Consider the following 20,102-nt stretch of genomic DNA (forward strand, 5'->3'; position numbering starts at 1 on the left):
CTGGAACCAAGAGGTACTAATCCTGCACATTATCCACTTTGCTGAATTTAGATCTGAAAATAAATAAGCATGTAAACCCCCCCAATGTTCTGTCTTTTTTTATTATTCTGAACATCAATAGTCTTATAATTGTTAAGACTACTGGGTCTAGCCAGTCCAGTACTGTTTATTCTAGGGCTGGCAGTTGAATCCTGGTGGCAAATCTCAGCCCCCATTCCCCAGTGGCTGGACAGAGGACGAGATGTTTGGACAGTGTTCTCAAAGCTACGAACATGAAGTTTGACCAAGCTGCGGGAGGCAGTGGAAGACAGGAGTGCCTGGCGTGCTCTGGTCCATGGGAAGAGTCGGACACGACTAAACAACTAAACAACAACAAGCGGGAACAGGGGACACACAAGATATGCTGGAAGGAACTACACCCAAGTTGTGGCTGAAGCCATTGCCTTGTGAAAAGTTCAAATGTGCCCAGAGTCCTCTAAAACGGTGCAAAGTATCCTGGGATGTAGTGATTCCAAGGGTTTCTGGGGTTCGCTTCAACTTCCTGCACCCTGCCACTTCTGGCCATACTTCACCCTGCAGTATAGCTATTTTTTTGTTACATTTTTACCCTGCTTTTCAGCCTCCTAGTCTTTTCTGCACCAAGATTAAGACATTTTCATTCACCCAGGCTTTTTAATTGTGTTTTTAAAATCCAGGCTACAAATTGTTTTATGTTGTTTGTGTTTAAGGTTTTGTTTTTTTAGAGGGGGCTAGGGTTTTTTCCTGTCCGTTACTGGTTATTGTTGCATTTAATTGTTATATGTTGCATTTTAATATGGTTTTGTTGTAAGCTCCTCAGGAAATAGTTCTTGATGGGTGGCTGTAAAAAAAATCAACCAACCAACCAATCAAATAAATATGACTAAACGTGGTAAGCACTATATCGAAATATATTTGTTCTGGGGTGAAAAATGGGTACAAGCTGATGCTCCACCTCCTCCAACCAATTCAGAGCGGTTTCAGTCAAAGCTAGCTGCCTGTGGTCTTTCCCAAGTCTCTTATCTGCAATCCTTTTCACTGGAGATACCAGGAATAAAATGTGTGGCCTTCGGCATGCAGTGTGCTGTACCACTGAGTTATGGCCTCTCATGATCCCTTCCAACTCTACTATTCTTTGATTCTATAGTCACATATGCGATGATGAAGCTCTTTGCTGCTATGTAAATTCAATTGGATCATCAATACATTTCCAATAGCCATCAGGAGAATAACTATTGGGGGCGGGGGGAGGGAATCTCTTTAGCCCACTGTCAAAATACGCTACATCTTGAGAATGACAGTCCTGGGGCAGCAGAAGCTTCTGCGCATATTGCTGTGGCCAGAAATAAATGGTGTTTGTGTGTGCATAGACTGCCACACAGTTATGTATGCCTTAAGAGGCTGCTGGGTGTGGCATGACCAAATCATTTCCACACAGAGACTGCATTTGCTTCGGTCAGAGCAGAGCAGACAAGTGACTTCCACTGTGGGAGTGGATCTATATATTCAATTAACAGCCAGCTGGAAATTGAAAAGTCATGTCTGGAATTGTCACTTTAGAAAAAGGGGCTAGAAGGGCAATTCCTTGTATCCCAGAAAGTTGAGGATTATCTTCTGTAACATCACTTTCCTACATTTAAACCCATAACAGCTGCTCCCCTAAAGATGCTTTGAGTACACACATGAACAGCCTTTTCCCCTCCTGAGATATATTTTTAAGCCTACGTATTCAGAAACTTGAACTTCATTTACTTTTCTTTGAGGCACTTCACATGCAGCAATTAAATGATATTTTATTTTAAATAAATGGAAACATTAGTTGCTCTAAAAAAGATAATAAACACATACAAAAGCGGAACTAAAAATACTCATCTGGCATGTAATCTCGCATTTAAAACTTTGTTTAGAAATCACAGCCCAGGCTATTTGCTTGCAAATTTGTTCTAATAAGAAGCTACTGTTTTACTCTTCTTCTCTGCAAACAACAACTGGCACCAAACATCGAGTCAAAATCATTGTGCTTTCCCCTTTCACTGGAAATATATTTTAATTGCAGCCAGTTTTTCATCTGCAGTTTGCAGCAATGGGAGTCACCAGCCATTTTGTTTTGAGCATGAAAGACTAACAAGCAGATGTCTCTATTCTACCTCTCTATTAGCATACCAGATGATCACGAAATGTAAGTGCTAAAACAATACATTGCAACAAATATTTTACATAACAGAATATATTTTGCTTCTAACACTGCTACATCCCATTTTTATCTGCAACTCTTATCTGCACAGCCATCTACATTCTGCAGCCTCTGAAACACAAGCAAAAACAAGGCTTAAATTCTATTATCTCAAAACAGGTACCTTTTGCAACAAGAAGCTTCAGAGTACAATTAGCCTTTTAAATATTTTAGGTTAAAAGGAAATGGTCATCCATAAAGCAAGAAGTGTGTTTCACTGCATCAGCTTGCAATAAGTAATAAATATATCAAGGCCAGCATACATTATTCTGACCTAATAAGCAGTCGAAGGAAGACTGCTTATTCTCTACCTGCTAGGACTGCAATAGCCTGCTGTAGGAATGCCAATTACAAGGCGTGTCAATGATCTCCAAAATTACACCTTTTTAAAGATAAAGTAAAACAATTTCGAAGCTAACGGCCCACAATTTTATTCAGCTAATCTGTCACGAACGTAAAATTTTACATCCCATTTTTAAGCGATTGCCCACACCTCCTCCTGCAAACTGCAAAGTGCCTGTATGTCAAAATATATAGCGCAATCATTTGTCTAACAGAAACCAACTCAAAGAGCATAGCATAATATGTGAATATTCACTACACAATAAAGAACAGAGTACCTCTTGATCCAGACAAAACGTGCTGCTCTCTAAAGGAAACAGCTCAAGACATCTCTCACTGCAATTCATCTTTATTTTTTAACTTTAAAAATTAACAGAAATGATTGTTTCTCACCAGCATGCTGAAGGTGAGGTTGAATCAGAAAGGTATAACACTTCCCACTGTTACTGTATCCTATTACAGAACCAATCATATTACTCCATTTCATCTGCAATCACTCCATCAGCATTATATAACATTCTAGAGACATTAAGATGTCCAGAAGTTATCACATGGTTAAGCCTTAGTAGGTAGAGCAAACATATGTAACTCTGGCAAATAATTTGCTGCTTTCAAGTAATAACATGATTACAATTGAAACACACCAGTGACTACCCGGTCAGCAGCAACATGCTACTGAAACATAAGGGGAAAGCCTTCCATTCCTCAAAATAAGAGGATGAAAATGAAATAGTACCAGTATTCAGCATGGGTGACATTCAGGCCTGTACTTCTTAACATACAAAACTGCATTAAACTGCATTTCCATTAAATTTCCATTCTTCTCCTGTGTAACCATTTTATTCCATGAACGCAATCATCATGTTGGGTAATTTGCACACAATCATAATCCATAGCACCACACCATTTCTATGTATATGAGAGGTTTTTATCTTGAGGTACACTGACAGAAGCAATTATTTAAGCAAAGGTTTTCTAACAGCTTTAACCAAAGGACAGCAATCTGTACGATCCCTTTTCCCTTCAGTTAACACAGCACTGCTTAAAACGTTTCTCACTCCCACTTTCTGTGGGAGTAACTTAATTATAAACTTACAATATCACAGTTTAAAATGCCCCTCCAAATGCCCAGGTGTGGCCAGTTAATTTAACCTTCTTATCATGCTCCTTAATCACTAGCATCCTGCGGCCAAAGCTTGAGTCATGCCAAAGTAGGTTGCTCAAAAACAAACATAAAATCCATCTTTAAAAGCTAAGGAATAGTATGTCGCAATGAGGTATCATTCTGTGTCAGGTTTTATTAAAATGTTTGTACGGTTGTTGTATCTTCATATCAATCTAATAACCTAAAGCTATCTTGGACACACAATGTTCTGAGCAAAAAAATATAAAGCATAAGCCAACTGTTCTTAAATGTTTGTTTTCTCGGGTTCTTCGTGGCTCTTTTATATCCCTCCCTGTCTCCAACAGGATCAATCTGATCAACAGTCAGACAAAGGCACTATTTTTAATGCTGACCATTTGCAATTCAAACCTAACAGGGTATTGCATTCATCAATAAAAGATAAAGTGGCAAGTGTAGCATTCATTTTCCACTGCGTGTTTTCCTCCTCTGCCATCTCAACTGAGAATCCTCCACTCTATTATAAAATAAAACTTTATTCTTTTCTCCTGCCTCCCTCACTTGAAAATAATTTGTGACTAAAAGGAGCTTGCTGTAATGTTAGCTACAGAATACAGCTTGACATAAGAATAAAAATATTTCTTAAAAACAAGGAAAACCAGTATATACTGCACAATGCATGTAAGTAATATGGTCAATTTTATTTCTATTGGCATGCAAATGTTATTTTATTTGCAATATTTAAATCCTTGTAACTAAAATAAGGATTAAATAGGTTAGTATAATCAGAATGCTTTTGCTAAAGCAAATTCCTCTTGCTCTCCCCCTCTCTGTGCAGCTAAACGGCATTGCAAACCTACCTCTGCATCATACTGAAGGTTATTGTTTCTTAAGGAAGCCTCTCACACACTGCACCATTTTGCCTGTCTTCTGGATGGTGCAGAAGCTGGCAGAACAGCAGGCAAAGGAGTATACTGGAGTCAGCAAATGTCAGTGCTAGCCTCATACTGCAGTCTGTGCATTAAACACACTGAGACCCACAGGTGCCTACGTAGAGCCCTACAGCTGCAGGCAAGCTGTTACGTCTTCTCAGTAGAATGTCTGTGCTCTACTTTCATTCTTCATTAACCCATTGCGTCACGGTAAATCAGCACCCCCCTTAGGATGCTCACGGCAAAATCTCAACTTAAGGAGACAGGATGCATATCAAGTAGCACCAGGGCAATGCATGTCCTGATATCTAAACCAATAGAGAAGGCCAGACAATTATAGCTGTGTATGCATATGGATTATGAATATTTTACCTTACCGCATTAAGTTACTTTAAAGGCACACGCTTCTAAAGCTTTTTGCATTGCAATGACCATCGTTTTTTTAAAAAGCTGTAGTTTTTAAAATACACAGCTTTAGTGTTTAAAATGTCTGGATGGATGGCAGAGGAACTCCCATACTTCAAGGACACTTGCAAAATAATACAATTCATCCCAAGGTATTCTGAAAATAAAATACATATATAATGCCTAAATGGAATCCCCACAGCTTGATAGGTATAGATTTTGCATACAAATGAACAATGCCTCAGCCGCAACACTTTTTTTTCCCCTCATTCGGGCCAATGGTAGTCATTCACTTATGACTGGAATCATGAAGGAATTAATCCTGTTGCTTCTCATTATCGCTGCCCTTGAGATTCCTGCATCACAGGAGATTGGACTATATGACCCTTAGGTCCCTTCCAACTCTACAATTTTCAGTTTCTAGTAGGTTTTGGCCCAAGGCATTACAATTTTTGACAGCCATGGAGTAGTAGTAGTTACTTTCAGACTGAGACAACCTGGGTTAAAATGCCAGCCCAGGTCACAAAAGTTGAAAGATGTCAGTCACTATCTCTTAGCTACACTACAGGTTTGTTGTGAGGATACAATGGGAGAAGATAATGTGTACCAGCCTGAGTTTCTTACAGAAACGGCAAAATAAAATTATAACAACCCTTTCAACCAAGGGCCTTAGGCATGGCCTCCTCCATTTTATCCTTACAACCATATACTGAAATATAGTGTTTGGCACAAAATCAGCCTATGTGCTTTTGTGGATGAGGTAGGATTTGAATCCAAATCTCTCCAATAATAACAAAGAACAAACTCAACCTAAACTGTTCAGAAATGTTACAGGTTACATTCATTTTATAGGTTGCTGAATGCTCAAAAAGCAATTTTAACCAAGAAGCGTAAAAAAAACTAGACTACAGGGGTGATATTCTTAAAATCTGGCACAAGATCTTTCATAATACTCTTCAAAACCATCTGTGAAAGCTATAAAACCGTATGGTGGTGGGAGGTTATCTAGCAAAATGCTTGGTACAGTAAAATGGTTGAAGTTACAAAATGTGCTCGCTCTCCTACCAAGATTTTCCATAATTTGTTCTTGCAAGGACAGAAAACATAGAGTCCACTACAGAAGTAATTCTGCTTTTTCCCTCAACCTGAAGACTCAAAAGCTGCAATCAGACGTGCAATAAATCCCAATCATAGCTAACCGAAGTGTGATTTCAGAAGAGGACACTGAAAGAACAGGGGGAGACGAAAGATCAGGATAGCTCTTCTATTTTGGTCATCAGGTAGTTAAGGCATTTGTTCTTAACTTTCATTTCATTCATCCGCTCATTCAATTTCTATCCCATTTTTCTCCACATCATAGTCCCAGGCCAGCTTACAAATTCAATTAAAAATCCATCTATCGAAAGAAAAGCTGCAGAAGAGCAGCAGCTGGAAAAGCTGAGAACTAGGGAGAGGCACTTAACATCCATAATGACTGCTACTACCCCAAGTCTATTTGCTTACTGCTAGAAAGGAGGTGGACCATGCTGGAACCAACATATATCAAAGGAGGAAGCCCCATCCCTATGAAGGACAACAGGTGCCTGGCTGCTTGGCAGCTATTTCCAGGGTGCAAGGGTATTCTCCTCTGAAACCTATTGTGAGCAGAGTGAGCCATTGCCAACAATGGCAACTTCAAAGGTAGCAAGAGCAGGAGATCATAAGGGTCCTCATGCTTTGTTGGTTACTATTGGTCTTTTCTCAAATTACGGTACTACACCTAGAGTCTATACAACTGAATGTGCCAAAGTCAGAGATGAACGTGGTTAGGCCCTTAGTGTGAGGGAGGCCTTTAATATCTGGGAATTGGTAGTGTGACAGTAGTCTGTAAGGCAAGAGTAGGAACCTGTTTCCAGTCTGATTCCTTCACGGGCAACCTCACAAGCAGCACATACCACTGATGAGTGTGACAAAAGTGGGTGTGGTCATGCACACACACCAGTCTCCATCTTTCATCCAGGCAAGGAAAAGGTAGTATCACAGTGAAAGGACACAATCCAGTTAGGTAAAAGCAGTTGAGGGGGGTGGTGCAGAGCAGGGCCAATGAGGGGTATGGCCTTGGCAGAGTTCCAAGGACCAGACAGCAAAGCACCTAGGAGAGGTCATCTGGTTTTTTGGATGATGGTGTCTTTGGTAAGCTGGTAACATATATCTATATCTCCTTGTCATCAAATCAAGTTAGCTGTGAGATCAATATAAACAGGTGTCTCAAGTTCGACTATCTAGAGGCCAAAGAAACTGCAGCTCAATCCAGGTAAGATCAAGGTGCTGATGAGTAACGATAACAATGGACTGAGAGCTTGGACTTTTACAGGTATGTGAGGGAGGGAACTGCAACCCTCTCCCAAAAAGATCATGTCCACCGCTTATGGGTGCCCTACAGATGGATGCTGAGGTAGTGTCCATGGCCTTATGAGGGACGGTTGAGGAAGCTGGGTATGTTTAGCCTGGAAAAGAGGAGACTGAGAGGAGATATGATAAGCATCTTCAAATATCTCAAGGGCTGTCACATGGAAGATGGAGGAAGCTCGTTTTCTGCTGCTCTGGAAGGTAGGACTTGAACCAATGGATTCAAGTTACAAGAAAAAGCACTTGAGGGTGCTGAGAAGAGCCAGTGAGAGATATGACTTGGGGAAGAGGTGTGGCCTGGACAGAGTCCCAAGGGCCAGATAGAGAGAACTGGAGGTCTGCATTAGGCCTCAGGTTCTCCACACTGATATGCCCACTATATCAGCAGCATAATGGAATGGACAAAAGAAGCAGAATATAGTTAATAGTGGGCGATTTCACCCATTCTACTGGACTTAACTGGGAGTGCTTACATGATAATCAGATGGAAGTATCGTTGAACCATTTGCTTACAGTGAAATCAGGGGACAGATCCTCTTATGGATCAGGAAATAGTAAAAGCAGCAGAGAGTAGGAATAAATGGCAGTTCTCACAATGGAGGAACAAGGAAAGTGAAGCACCCCAAAGATCTATGTTGAACCTAATAATAATAATAAATAATATTTTTATTATTTATTCTCTGCCCATCTGACTGGGTTTCCTAAGTCACCTATAATTTTTATCTTGTTCATAAATGGTTTGAAGTTAGGGGTGAGCAGTGATGGTTGATGAAGCCAAGTTGTTCATCAAATTTGCAGATGACACCAGACTGGGACGCGGGTGGCGCTGTGCGTAAAAGCCTCAGCGCCTAGGGCTTGCTGATTGAAAGGTCGGCGGTTCGAATCCCCGCGGCGGGGTGCGCTCCTGTTGTTCGGTCCCAGCGCCTGCCAACCTAGCAGTTCGAAAGCACCCCCGGGTGCAAGTAGATAAATAGGGACCGCTTACTAGCGGGAAGGTAAACGGCGTTTCCGTGTGCGGCTCTGGCTTGCCAGAGCAGCGATGTCACGCTGGCCACGTGACCCAGAAGTGTCTCCGGACAGCGCTGGCCCCCGGCCTCTTGAGTGAGATGGGCGCACAACCCTAGAGTCTGTCAAGACTGGCCCGTACGGGCAGGGGTACCTTTACCTTTTACCTTTTACCAGACTGGGAGGGGTAGCCAATGCCGCAGAACTGGGATTTAAAGTGACCTTACCAGATTGGAGAACTGGGCCCAAACTAATAAAATGAATTTCAATAGGGACAAATGCAAGGTTCTACATTTTGGCAAGATGAACCAGATGCATAAATATGAGTGGGGGTTGGGGGGAACACCTGCCTTGTCAGTAGTACATGTGAAAGGATCTAAGCATCTAAGCAGGCCACAAGCTTAATAAGAGTCAACAGTGTGACGCAGCAGCAAAAAAGCTAATGCTATTCTAGGCTGCATCAACAGAGATATAGCATCCCAATCAAGAGAAGTTAATAGTACCACTCGATTCTGCTGGATCGTGTGCAGAGGAGGGCGACCAAGATGATCAAGAGTCTAGAAACCAAGCCTGATGAAGAACAGTTGAGGAAGTTGGGTGTGTTTAGCCTGGAAAAGAGGAGACTGAGAGGAGATGCAATAACCAATGGCTTCAAGTTACAAGAAAGGAGATTCCAACTAAGAATCAGGAAGAACTTTCTAACAGTAAGATATGGGGAGAGAACAGAGCCCACCCACAAAAGGGACCCAAGATTATTTCTGATGTAATCCCATGGATTCCTGAATGCTCTAAAGGAGTTTCCAAGTGGCAAGGTTGGTACTCCTGTGAAAGCCTTAGTCTGAATGTTCCATCTGATTTGTTTCAAAGGGCTACTGACGTTATCACTCCCAATCATTCTCTCCTGCAGGGCGGAGCCTGACTGGCTCTCTGGTTTTCTGGGCAAGTGCAGGCCTATAAAGCAAGCAGGATGACAGCTAGAACACAAATGGCACAAGTCTCAGATTAACGATGATCAAATACAAGGGTTTATTACTGTGCCTACTTTGCAGCAGGGATTGCAGCAAATCAAGCTCACTTTTTTGACAGCATTGCATCTCAAGTCCACCAAAGTTCTGCCAAATAGCGTAACACCTCCAGGTGGTGAAAGCAGGCCTGCATAGGGAGGTGGTATAACATAAGAAGCCTGCTGCAACAAATCTGTGAGGCACTTTTTGTGGATAAAGTCACTAATATTCTCACTGAACTTAACATTACGGTTGATATAGAGTTAATGAAGATATTCAACTCATGCTGTTCAGTTAATGCAGCCTCAGTGATATTGCCTCATTTCTAGAATGCCCCCCTCCCCTTTACAGGTATGCCAGGAGACAACAATGTTCTCATTTCAGTGCCAAGTGAAGACATACCCATCTACCCAACTGTTTTAGGTTTTTAATGAGTGACTGTTTAAGTCTTCTTCTATTTGGTTGTCTTTTCTGAAGATTTTTCTTCTTTACTAATTGTTGTTTATAATTACCGTACAATTGTAGCCCACCATGTTATCAGTACCAAACAAGGCCAGGTTATCCCCCCCCCCAGCCGCGGGAACTCCCACAGGGCTCCCCAGGCTGCAAATAGCTTCCCGAAGGGCGGGGCGCTCTGCTTCAGGGCGCCCCGTGCTCAGGGCAAGCAGGCTGCTTTTCGCAGCCTGGGGATAGCTTCCTGAAGCCTGGAGAGAGAGGGGGATCGGTGCACACTGACCCCTCTCGCTCTCCAAGCTTCAGCAAAAGCCTGCATTCGCCCCATAGGATGCACACACATTTCCCCTCCATTTTTGGAGGGGGAAAAGTGTGTCTTATAGGGCGAAAAATACGGTATATTTTGCCCTTCTTCCATGGAAGTTAAGGCAGTCCACATGGAATTTCTAGACAGTCCCACTTCCAAAGCACTAATCAGACCTACACCCATTTAGCTTCAGTTTTGAAAATCGTATGTTCTCTTCTAAAGCAAGGTTTAAATTAAAAAAAATTAAGTCTCCCATTTTCCTCCCACGCATTTTTAATCACATAATATTTCAGTTGACTGTGGTAAGTAACTCTGTGAAACTTCATTTGCATAGTATTAAATTAGGCAGTTCTCATTTCCCTGTAGATTAGAAATTACACAGGCTAGCGGTTTTCAAAATTTCAAACTGGTTCAAAAAGAACTATTGCTAGTTCTCTTTCATAAGCTGAAATTTAGTAAGCTTAAAGGCATCAAAAAACCTGATATTTTTCTACTTCTACAATGGTATATAAGCAGTATGTTTTTTCATAGGAGAGTTGCAGAAGCAAAAGAAGTCTGTTTACAAGAAGCAAAATTTCTAGTACACAAACTTGCATACAAGTATGCACACAAATATATTTCTATAGAATGGCACATAGCTATGGGTGCACTACCAGTGTCTAATGCAGGCTTCCTCAACATCAGCCCTCCAGATGTTTTGAGACTATAATTCCCATCATCCCTGACCACTGGTCCTGCTAGCTAGGGATCATGGGAGTTGTAGGCCAAAAAACATCTGGAGGGCCGAGGTTGAGGAAGCCTGGTCTAATGTATTTACATCCATCCACCCAAAATACATGCGCATATACCACCACATGCCTGTTTTTAATACATCCAGTACACCAAGTACGCAGGGAGAAGGCTGATTTCCACATGCAGATTATATTTTCTGGATCACAGTGATTATTACTGATATGCAATAGTGTGAAGAAGCAAAGCTTTTATAGAGATGACACAGAAGTCTATCCAAAGACAAAAAGCGTTAACAGTATCAACCGCTTATAATAACAGCACAGGAAACTACTATAAAATATAATGGCCCACCTGGTCTACAGGCGTTCTGCAAGCCCACAAAATTCAGAAGATACATACTGCTTTAAATTCATGATAAATTATACCTTCATTATTATACCTATTGCAAGTTACTGCAATAGGTACACGTATGCCCCCTCAATACACTAATCTTTTTTTAATGGCAGATTTAGAAAGATTCCCAGCTAGCTGCTATGCAGCCCCACTTTAACTAAATCAACGGCATTTGCCTAATTAACCACTTTTGGCACAAATCTGTGGGAAATGTGGTATATAAATAAACCAACCATGACTAATATGGACCCACTTCGAAGTGTCACCTAAGATGTCCCATCCTACCTTCAGTTCTTTCCATCTTACTATCAATCTGAGCATTATTTACTCCACCTTGAACATTAATTTCCTTGTTACCACAATTTGATGAAAGGGGTATGTGGGGCTTCAAGTCTGCTTATATCAGAATCCAAGTGAGAATTACACATTCGTCTATGCCTTTACAGTAAGATCTGTTTTATACATGCCACACAACACAACCAAGCCTTACACTACAACCGCATTTGTTCATATCTATCGAGTTGTGACAACCAGCCGAACCTTTTGAAATAAGCTTCCTTAAACATCTCCAGATTTCAATGACCAGTTCAATTCTCAGAAGACAACTACTTCAACATAAAAGCACCACGAGCGAAAAGACAGACCTCCTGTTGATTATTACCTGCAGCTCACTGCTGGGTGTCTTAAAATGCTTCATAAGGAAACTACAACCTATTTTCTGGAATGATCCTGTTCTCAGAGAAACCACAGGAGGCACACCACTGCTGGCATACAGACAAACGCTCACATAACCTGAATACTACTTACCATGGACAAACACAGCATCTCTAGTTTATGAACAAAATCTTGCAAATATCAGCCATATGTAAACCGAGTAGATATGAAAATCCATCACATCAATGGTCCTTACACCTACACATCTCAGGATATAGTAAACTTAATTTCATGCTTCATGTGTCCATCGGCAAAGACTAAATGGTCCTTAAGGCAAAGACTGAATGATCACAAATCAGGTACGAAGAGCAAGAACACTAAGAAACCAGTAAATGATCCTTTTAATCTCCCTGGAGAAAGTGTGACAGGACTTAAGAGTTAGCTCTGAGGAACGGCAAATCATGTAGACACATGGAGCAGGAAAAGTAGCTAATTTCTTTTAGTCTAAGGGCCACATTCACTTATTGAACAACCCTCCAGGGTCCACATGCCAGTAGGGATGTGGCTAACCCACACTCATATGCACATACAGGTCATAAAGCCCCCCCCCCAATAAAAACCCCCTCAATGATTCGTGCACATCAACTGAGACGCAGGTTAGCACCCCTTCCCTGCTTACCAAATGATTCACAATGGGGCAACTTGCATCCACATCACAGCACTAGGCTAGGTGGAAAGGCTGAAAGTCTTTCATCTATCCCATTATCATGTTGCTGTCTCCACTTCCAATACTACATATGATTAAGTAGGCTGTTGCCAACCACAGCTTATGCTTTTTTCACAATAACTAGGTTCAGAAAGGGCTGCGGGTGGCGCTGTGGGTTTAACCACAGAGCCTAGGACTTGCCGATCAGAAGGTCGGCGGTTCGAATCCCCGCAATGGGGTGAGCTCCCATTGCTAGGTCCCTGCTCCTGCCAACCTAGCAGTTCGAAAGCACGTCAAAGTGCAAGTAGATAAATAGGTACCGCTCCGGCAGTAAGGTAAACGGCGTTTCCATGTGCTGCTCTGGTTCGCCAGAAGCGGCTTAGTCCTGCTGGTCACATGACCCGGAAGCTGTGCGCCGGCTCCCTTGGCCAATAAAGCGAGATGAGCACCACAACCCCAGAGTCAGCCACGACTGGACCTAATGGTCAGAGGTCCCTTTACCTTTACCTTACCTTGGTTTAAGATCAGCTTAGTTTATGAACAACTTGGATTAAGAACGCTGTAAACCCGGAAGTAGGTGAACTTTGCCTTGGAAGCAGAACATGTTGAGTGTGTTCCATTTGTAAATTGAGTCCCCCGCCGCTATGGGAAAGCACACCTTGGTTTAAGAACGCTTTGGTTTAAGGAACGGACTTCCAGAACGGATTAAATTTGTAAACCAAGGTACCACTTTATCCAGTTGTTTAACCTGTTTTTACACATGTAACTGTTTTATCTGTTTTCATTATATTGTTAGTCGGCCACGACCGGACCTAATGATCAGGGGTCCCTTTACCTTTTACCTTATGTTCAGAAAAGTTAGTCACAAGATACTACCAAACACATTTCTCTTCTCAAAGAAAACAGACAATAAGTTATATGTCCATTTAGAAATAGTAAGAGTTACATTTTTTTTACTCCTGAACCATTTCTCAAAAATTTATTAGGAATGCTCTCCAGATGCTCTCACTTACTTACTTACTTACTTACTTACTTACTTAACCAAACCTTTATTGGGCATTACAAATATAGGCCATCATAAAACATCCATATATAAAATTTTAAAACAAAGAAATAAACTGCGTTGCCCCAGCTCCTCTGACCTGACTCTGAGAATCTTACATAGAGGGTGACAGCCTTCAGCTGCAATACCACATCATAGAATCCTAGTCATAACCAACTAGTCCACCCTCCACATTGTGCAAAATCACAACTGAAGCATCCCTGACAGTTGGGCATCACTTAGACGTCGTTTGTGTGACCTGTCTTTCTGTCACATATTCCCCCATACAAAGGGCCCCAAACAATGTTAGGGATAGAACAGCCCAGAACAGGATGATCTCAAATCTGAGGCCAAGGCCTGATGTACTTTGTTGAGCAGTTCATAAGGTACGGGTTTCCTGCCACCTGGCCTTGCATCACCCTTCAACATGCTCTGAATGCACAGGATGGGTCTGGGTACCCCTAAAAGGTAAAGGTAACGGTACCCCTACCCGTACGGGCCAGTCATGTCCGACTCTAGGGTTGTGCGCTCATCTCACTTAAGAGGCCGGGGGCCAGCGCTGTCTGGAGACACTTTCCGGGTCACATGGCCAGCATGACGAAGCTGCATCTGGCGAGCCAGCACCAGCGCAGCACACGGAAACGCCGTTTACCATCCCGCTATAAAGCGGTACCTATTTATCTACTTGCACTTAAGAGTGCTTTCGAACTGCTAGGTGGGCAGGAACTGGGACCGAACGACGGGAGCTCACCCCGCTGCAGGGATTCGAACCGCCGACCATACGATCAGCAAGTCCTAGGCACTGAGGTTTTACCCACAGCGCCACCCGTGTCCCTACACTTTATTAAATAAGAAGATAGCCACTAGATGCCCATTGTACAGGGAGCTAGACCCTGATCTTCAAGTGAGGCTAAATACAGGTGGACTTCCACCTCAATAATTGGTCAGTCTAAACTTTATATCTAACTTTCAGTGTTCACTATATTTTATGATCATGAGTATCTTTCAGGAAGGAAACTTCCAATTTCCCTCCTTTTTAAGTATGAGAAGCAGTTGAGCACAGCTTGCAGGACAGGGAGAATGCTGCAGAAGTATGTTACATTAGCTCAGGCTTCCTCAACCTCGGCCCTCCAGATGTTTTTGGCCTACAACTCCCATGATCCCTAGCTAGCAGGACCAGTGGTCAGGGATGATGGGAATTGTAGTCTCAAAACATCTGGAGGGCTGAGGTTGAGGGAGCCTGCGTTAGCTGCTGCCTGCACCACTACCACATGCCGGAAACGGCAGCTCAAATTCTTGAAGGAAACATGCCAGGCTGAAAATCTGTTGCATGGGGGGAGGATACTTCAAGCTTCCCTCTTTTCAAGACTGAACAATGCCCAAGCTTAGTGTCTGGCGCTTTGGGAGCTGACAGAAGCAACATACTCCATAGCTTTTGTCTTCATCACTAGCACCTAAACAGAAGAATGGCTGTCAATCCCACTAGAGAGCAAGTAAAAAAATCTGCCTCCAAGGAGGGGAACTTCTGGTTTCCAGCTTTTTAAAAATGAGAGCCAAATGAGCATAGCATATCGAACAGTGAGAACATATTGGGAGCAATGCACTCCATCTGTTGCTGACTTCACCATTACAACCTGTAAGGATCAATACTAGTTGGTTTTACACTCTCCACTGTTCTTTGAAGTATTTTACTTAACAAAACTTGTACACTGCTTACTTGATAAACTTCTAAGCAGGTTATAAAGCTGTATAATTGCCCTTCCCATCATTCTCCCCTTTAATCTAGAAATTCCAGTTGTTTAAGCCTTTATTCCAAAAGACAACCCTCCATTGCTTCTATTATTTTAGTTTTTCCGTACTCTCTGCCTAGCTCTACTATAAGCCTTCAAGAGACAAGGCAATCAGAACTTCCTATTGTGGTCGCACCAGAGATGGATATAAAACAGCAATCTGTGAAGCACAGGTGACTTATGAGTAGTGGAAAAATACTTAGGCTCTTCCTTCACCATAGCACCATCTTAACGCCACCATCTGAACTGATGAGGTTTACAGTGGTAATATTGGACATAAACACACCCTTGTGTGGAATGCACCTCGGCTAGAAAGTATCCTCTAGTTTTGAACATCAGTTTTAATGAGTATAGTCTAAGACATCATGGCTCCTGGCAACTCAATTCCGGTTAACAGCCCCTCTCACTAGAATTTTAAAAGGTACTTGGGATTGCTCTTTTCTTTAGGTTTTGATATAAAATAATTATCAGCAATATACAGATAAAATCAACAGACTTTAAAAGCAGATATACATAACTAAATTATATGGCTTGCTAAAAGAAAAAGGTTTAAGCAGGCATCTAATACAGTACTGTATAGCAAGGGTTCTTGCCTAATATTATTTACTCCTAATGTGAATAAAATAGAGATCTCTACAATGAAACTGTAGCCAAAAGTGGTTCTAAGGCACCTAACAGTTCATGTTATACTTCACACCTCAACATATCCACTAAATCTCTGAACAGCAGAATTTAACTGAAAATCTTGAAATGACTTTATCAGTGGAGGTACAGGAAGGAAGGGTTCTTAAGAGGCTGTTTAAAAGAGCTCACAAACCTTCCACGAATATAAATTTAAGTCACCAGTGCAGCAGTAGCACATATAAGGCTTTATATCTTTCCCCTACCTTTAATTATAACAACACTGGCAGACCGGTGATCAGTATGAGAATAAACCGTGAAGATTACAGAATACATTTAGGATTTGTTATATGATCAGATGAGTCATGTATACTTAAGTATGAGTCAGAAAAGTGCAGAGGGAGAAATCAAATAATTTAATTAAATGTCAGAATTATTGATGCAACAGTGGCAGAAAAATAAAAAAAGCTGGCTTTTCACTCAGTGGATCATACTTAAATTTAGACTGCTAATGCTAATTCAGTTTGTGTGCTTAAAAGAAACATAGTTGAAGCCTAACTAACATCAGGAAGCATGATAATGGCTAGTGTTTTTGGGGGTTTTTTGTACAGATCACCAGATTGTCATATTATCACTAATAATATGTATTTTAATCTTGTTTTTAAGTTGTAATCATTCAACTTGTTTTTATAATTGGTTGTTAGCCGCCCTGAGCCCGGCCTTGGCTAGGGAGGGTGGGGTATAAATAAAATTATTATTATTATTATTATTATTAATCCTGCAGTACCAAAAGTCAAGTCCACATTAAGTCTGTGTTTCCAGCTGTGCAATCATGTGTATGTTTATGCATGTCCCACAGCAGTCCATGAAACTTAATTCTCAGTTAAGTATGCATAGAATAGCAACCTAAAACCTTTACAGATGAGTTGGGTAATGCCAGATAAATCTAGTCTCTTCTTCTGGAAAAAGGTTCAGAAAAGGGCAACCCAAAATGATCAGAAGGCTGCAGTAACTCCCCTACGTGGAAAGGTTAAAACAGGTGGAGTTTTTCTAAAATGAGAGTGGGGGAGACATGATAAAAGTGTATAATATTATAAATGGTGCAGAGAAAGTAGACAGAAGTTTTTCTCCCTCTCTCGTGATACTAGAATCCAGGACAAATGAAGCCAAATATTGGAAGGTGTTTTTTTCACACAGCACATTGTGAAACTGTGGAATCTACTTTCAATCTATGTAGTTATGGTCATCAGCTTGGATGACCTTAAACTATTAGACAAATGAGGGATGAAGTCTAGCAGTCATTGATATAGTTTCCCCTTCATTCTCTTCCCCACAGCCAGTGGTGATAACAATAGGGGAAATGAAGGGATGGGGGGCTGAGGTAGCTGTGAGGGCATATGGAGGAGTTGGGTGGAATATGATGAAGTTATTTGGGCGAGCTGGGAGGAGCAGCTGTGGAAGCTATGGTGGAAGGGGTTGGGTTGACTGTGAGGGGAAGAGGGAGGGGGTTGGACAAGCTGCAAGGGAGGAGGGGTTGGGGCAGGCATAGGCAAACTCAGCCCTCCAGATGTTTTTGGCCTACAACTCCCATGATCCCTAGCTAACAGGACCAGTGGTCAGAGATTATGGGAATTGTAGTCTCAAAACATCGGGGGGGGGGGCAAGTTTGCCTATGCCTGGGTTGGGGCAAGGTGTAAAGGGAGGGGGATTAGCAACAGGGTGGGTGGGAAGTAGGTGGGATTGCTTACAAGCACATATTAGTCACATTCACCCTTCAGTATATTCTGCATGGTTTCACACTCCACAAACATAACAGCTGCTTTGCAATATGCACTAGCCATTAGTATTTGTCATTTTTCTATCTCTAAATAATGATGTGCTACAGCAATTGCCTCTAACATTTAATTAGTGACCAATGAATAAGTACATTTCACAGTCTGAATGCAAATCTTCAAGCTGAACAGAGTTCAGTCAACAGTTCAAAACCTTGAAAAAGTTGAGTTGCAGACTGCATTTAGTTAATCATTAGTCTGAGATATCCATTGGCACATTCTGAAAGAGACATAGAACCTTATGAACTACGCAAAGGTGAACAGCTCAAAAGTCTACTAGAGGGGCAGAGGAGTCACAGACATTGGGGGAGGCACTCAGTGGCTCATGAGAGCAGAAGTGGGGCACGTTGAGGGGCTGACAAGGGTCCAGGGCTACATGCCTAATTAGGGCGCACTGTGCACTGCTAGTAATTTCCCACCTCTGGTCTACCTGCTGCAGCATCCTGTTTCCCATGGTGGTTGCCCAGAAACCCCTGAGAAGCCTATAAAAGCAAGGCATGAAAGCAATATTCTTCCCACACTGCTTCCTCACCTCTCCAAATGTAAACTTGGAGGCTCCACACACCCATTATGAATAGTAGCCAGCGAGAGAACTGCAAGCCATCAATTTGCATAACCCGTTTTAAGTAATCTAGGTTAATGGTCTTGTGGCAATTAAATCCAAAAATCATGTGAGAGTTCTATCTTTTGTCCATTCTAAATCTCCTACAAAGCAATTTCGTTAGCTGGCCTGTGTTTTAGCATTATTTAGTATATTTTTTAACCTTTTTTATTATCAGAGGGGTAACTTCACCATCCTCTTTCTCTACACCATGCACAATATTCTACACCTCTACCATTGTCCTTTAGTTGTCTTTGTTCTAACTAAAAAAAAAGCCTACCATTGTGGTCTTACTTCAAACAGAAGATGCTTTAGCCCCATGATCATTTTCAGTTGCCTTTTTTCTGCAGCATTCCCAGTTCTCCAATGCAGTGGGACCTCGGGTTACATATGCTTCAGGTTACATATGCTTCAGGTTACAGACTCCGCTAACCCAGAAATAATGCTTCAGGTTAAGAACTTTACTTCAGGATAAGAACAGAAATCGTGCAGCGGTGGCACAGCAGCAGCAGGAGGCCCCATTAGCTAAAGCGGTTCTTCAGGTTAAGAACAGTTTCAGGTTAAGTACGGACCTCCGGAACGAATTAAGTACTTAACCCGAAGTAGCACTGTATTGTTTTTGAAATGTGACAACCAGAACCGTCCACAGTACAGACACGCCTGATTTTTTTGTACTTTGCTTTTCTTGCGGTTCACAAATGTTGCTCCTTACAAGGACGCGGGTGCAGCTGCAGGCAGCCCGGCCGCTTCCAGGAGAAGGAAGCCCCCCGCCATCGCCACCCCTCTTCTGGCCACAGGAGTGGAGCTAGCTAGGGCTGGAGCCAGGTCTCTCCCCTTCCACTCCTGCAGCCAGTGTGACTCGCATGATTGTACTACAGTGGAACCTCGGGTTACATACCGTCCTCCTTACCAACACTTCGGGTAACGAGCTCCGCCAACCCGGACATAGGTGCTCCTGGTAGCGAATTTTGCCCCAGGATGCAAGCAGAAGTGGCGCGGTGGCGGCGGGAGGCCCCATTAGCAAAAGTGCGCCTCAGGTTAAGAATGGTTTTGGGTTAAGAATGAATTGAGAATTAATTCTTCCAGAATGAATTGAGTTCATAACTGGAGGTACCACTGTATTTGCTCTATTGTGGTGGTCTGGAACTGAACCTGCAATATCTCCAAGGTATGCCTGTATTATAAATGTGGCCATACTACAGCTCTGATGCAGGCTCTACAATACTGTCAGTTTTATTTTCCTTTCCTTTCCTAATAAACGCTATCAGGAAATTTGTCATTTTTGCAGCTGCCACACACTGAGTCAATGTTTTTCTTTTTCTTTCTTTTTTCATTAAAGCAGAAAATAGATACATCAATATAGCAAGTAAGAAAAAATAAAAATAAAATATTACAAATACAACTAAGATGGAAAGAATTATGTCTGGATATAATATTGAAATTTGTTATTCCCAAGCAATGCAAATAAAGAGTTGTATCCTTTATGTTCGCAGTAGACTCACATCCATTTTCCAAATCACA

At 42.0% G+C, this 20,102-nt stretch overlaps 1 protein-coding gene across 8 annotated transcripts in view; it reads right to left on the reverse strand.

Moving 5' to 3' along the window:
- Positions 1-20,102, reverse strand: part of TANC2 (tetratricopeptide repeat, ankyrin repeat and coiled-coil containing 2) — a 206,680-nt gene that overhangs the window by 149,423 nt on the left and 37,155 nt on the right. Inside the window, exon 1 of one of the 8 annotated variants that reach the window (XM_077917514.1) lies at positions 4,577-4,772. The exons of the other annotated variants lie outside the window; for them this stretch is intronic. The gene's annotated coding sequence lies outside the window, so the exon portion shown is untranslated. Of the gene's footprint in view, positions 1-4,576; positions 4,773-20,102 lie in introns of those variants that run through there. 8 annotated transcript variants of the gene reach the window in all.

The sequence above is a fragment of the Podarcis muralis genome, chromosome 13 (genome assembly GCF_964188315.1).
Source record: "Podarcis muralis chromosome 13, rPodMur119.hap1.1, whole genome shotgun sequence".
Classification (NCBI taxonomy): Eukaryota; Metazoa; Chordata; class Lepidosauria; order Squamata; family Lacertidae; genus Podarcis; species Podarcis muralis.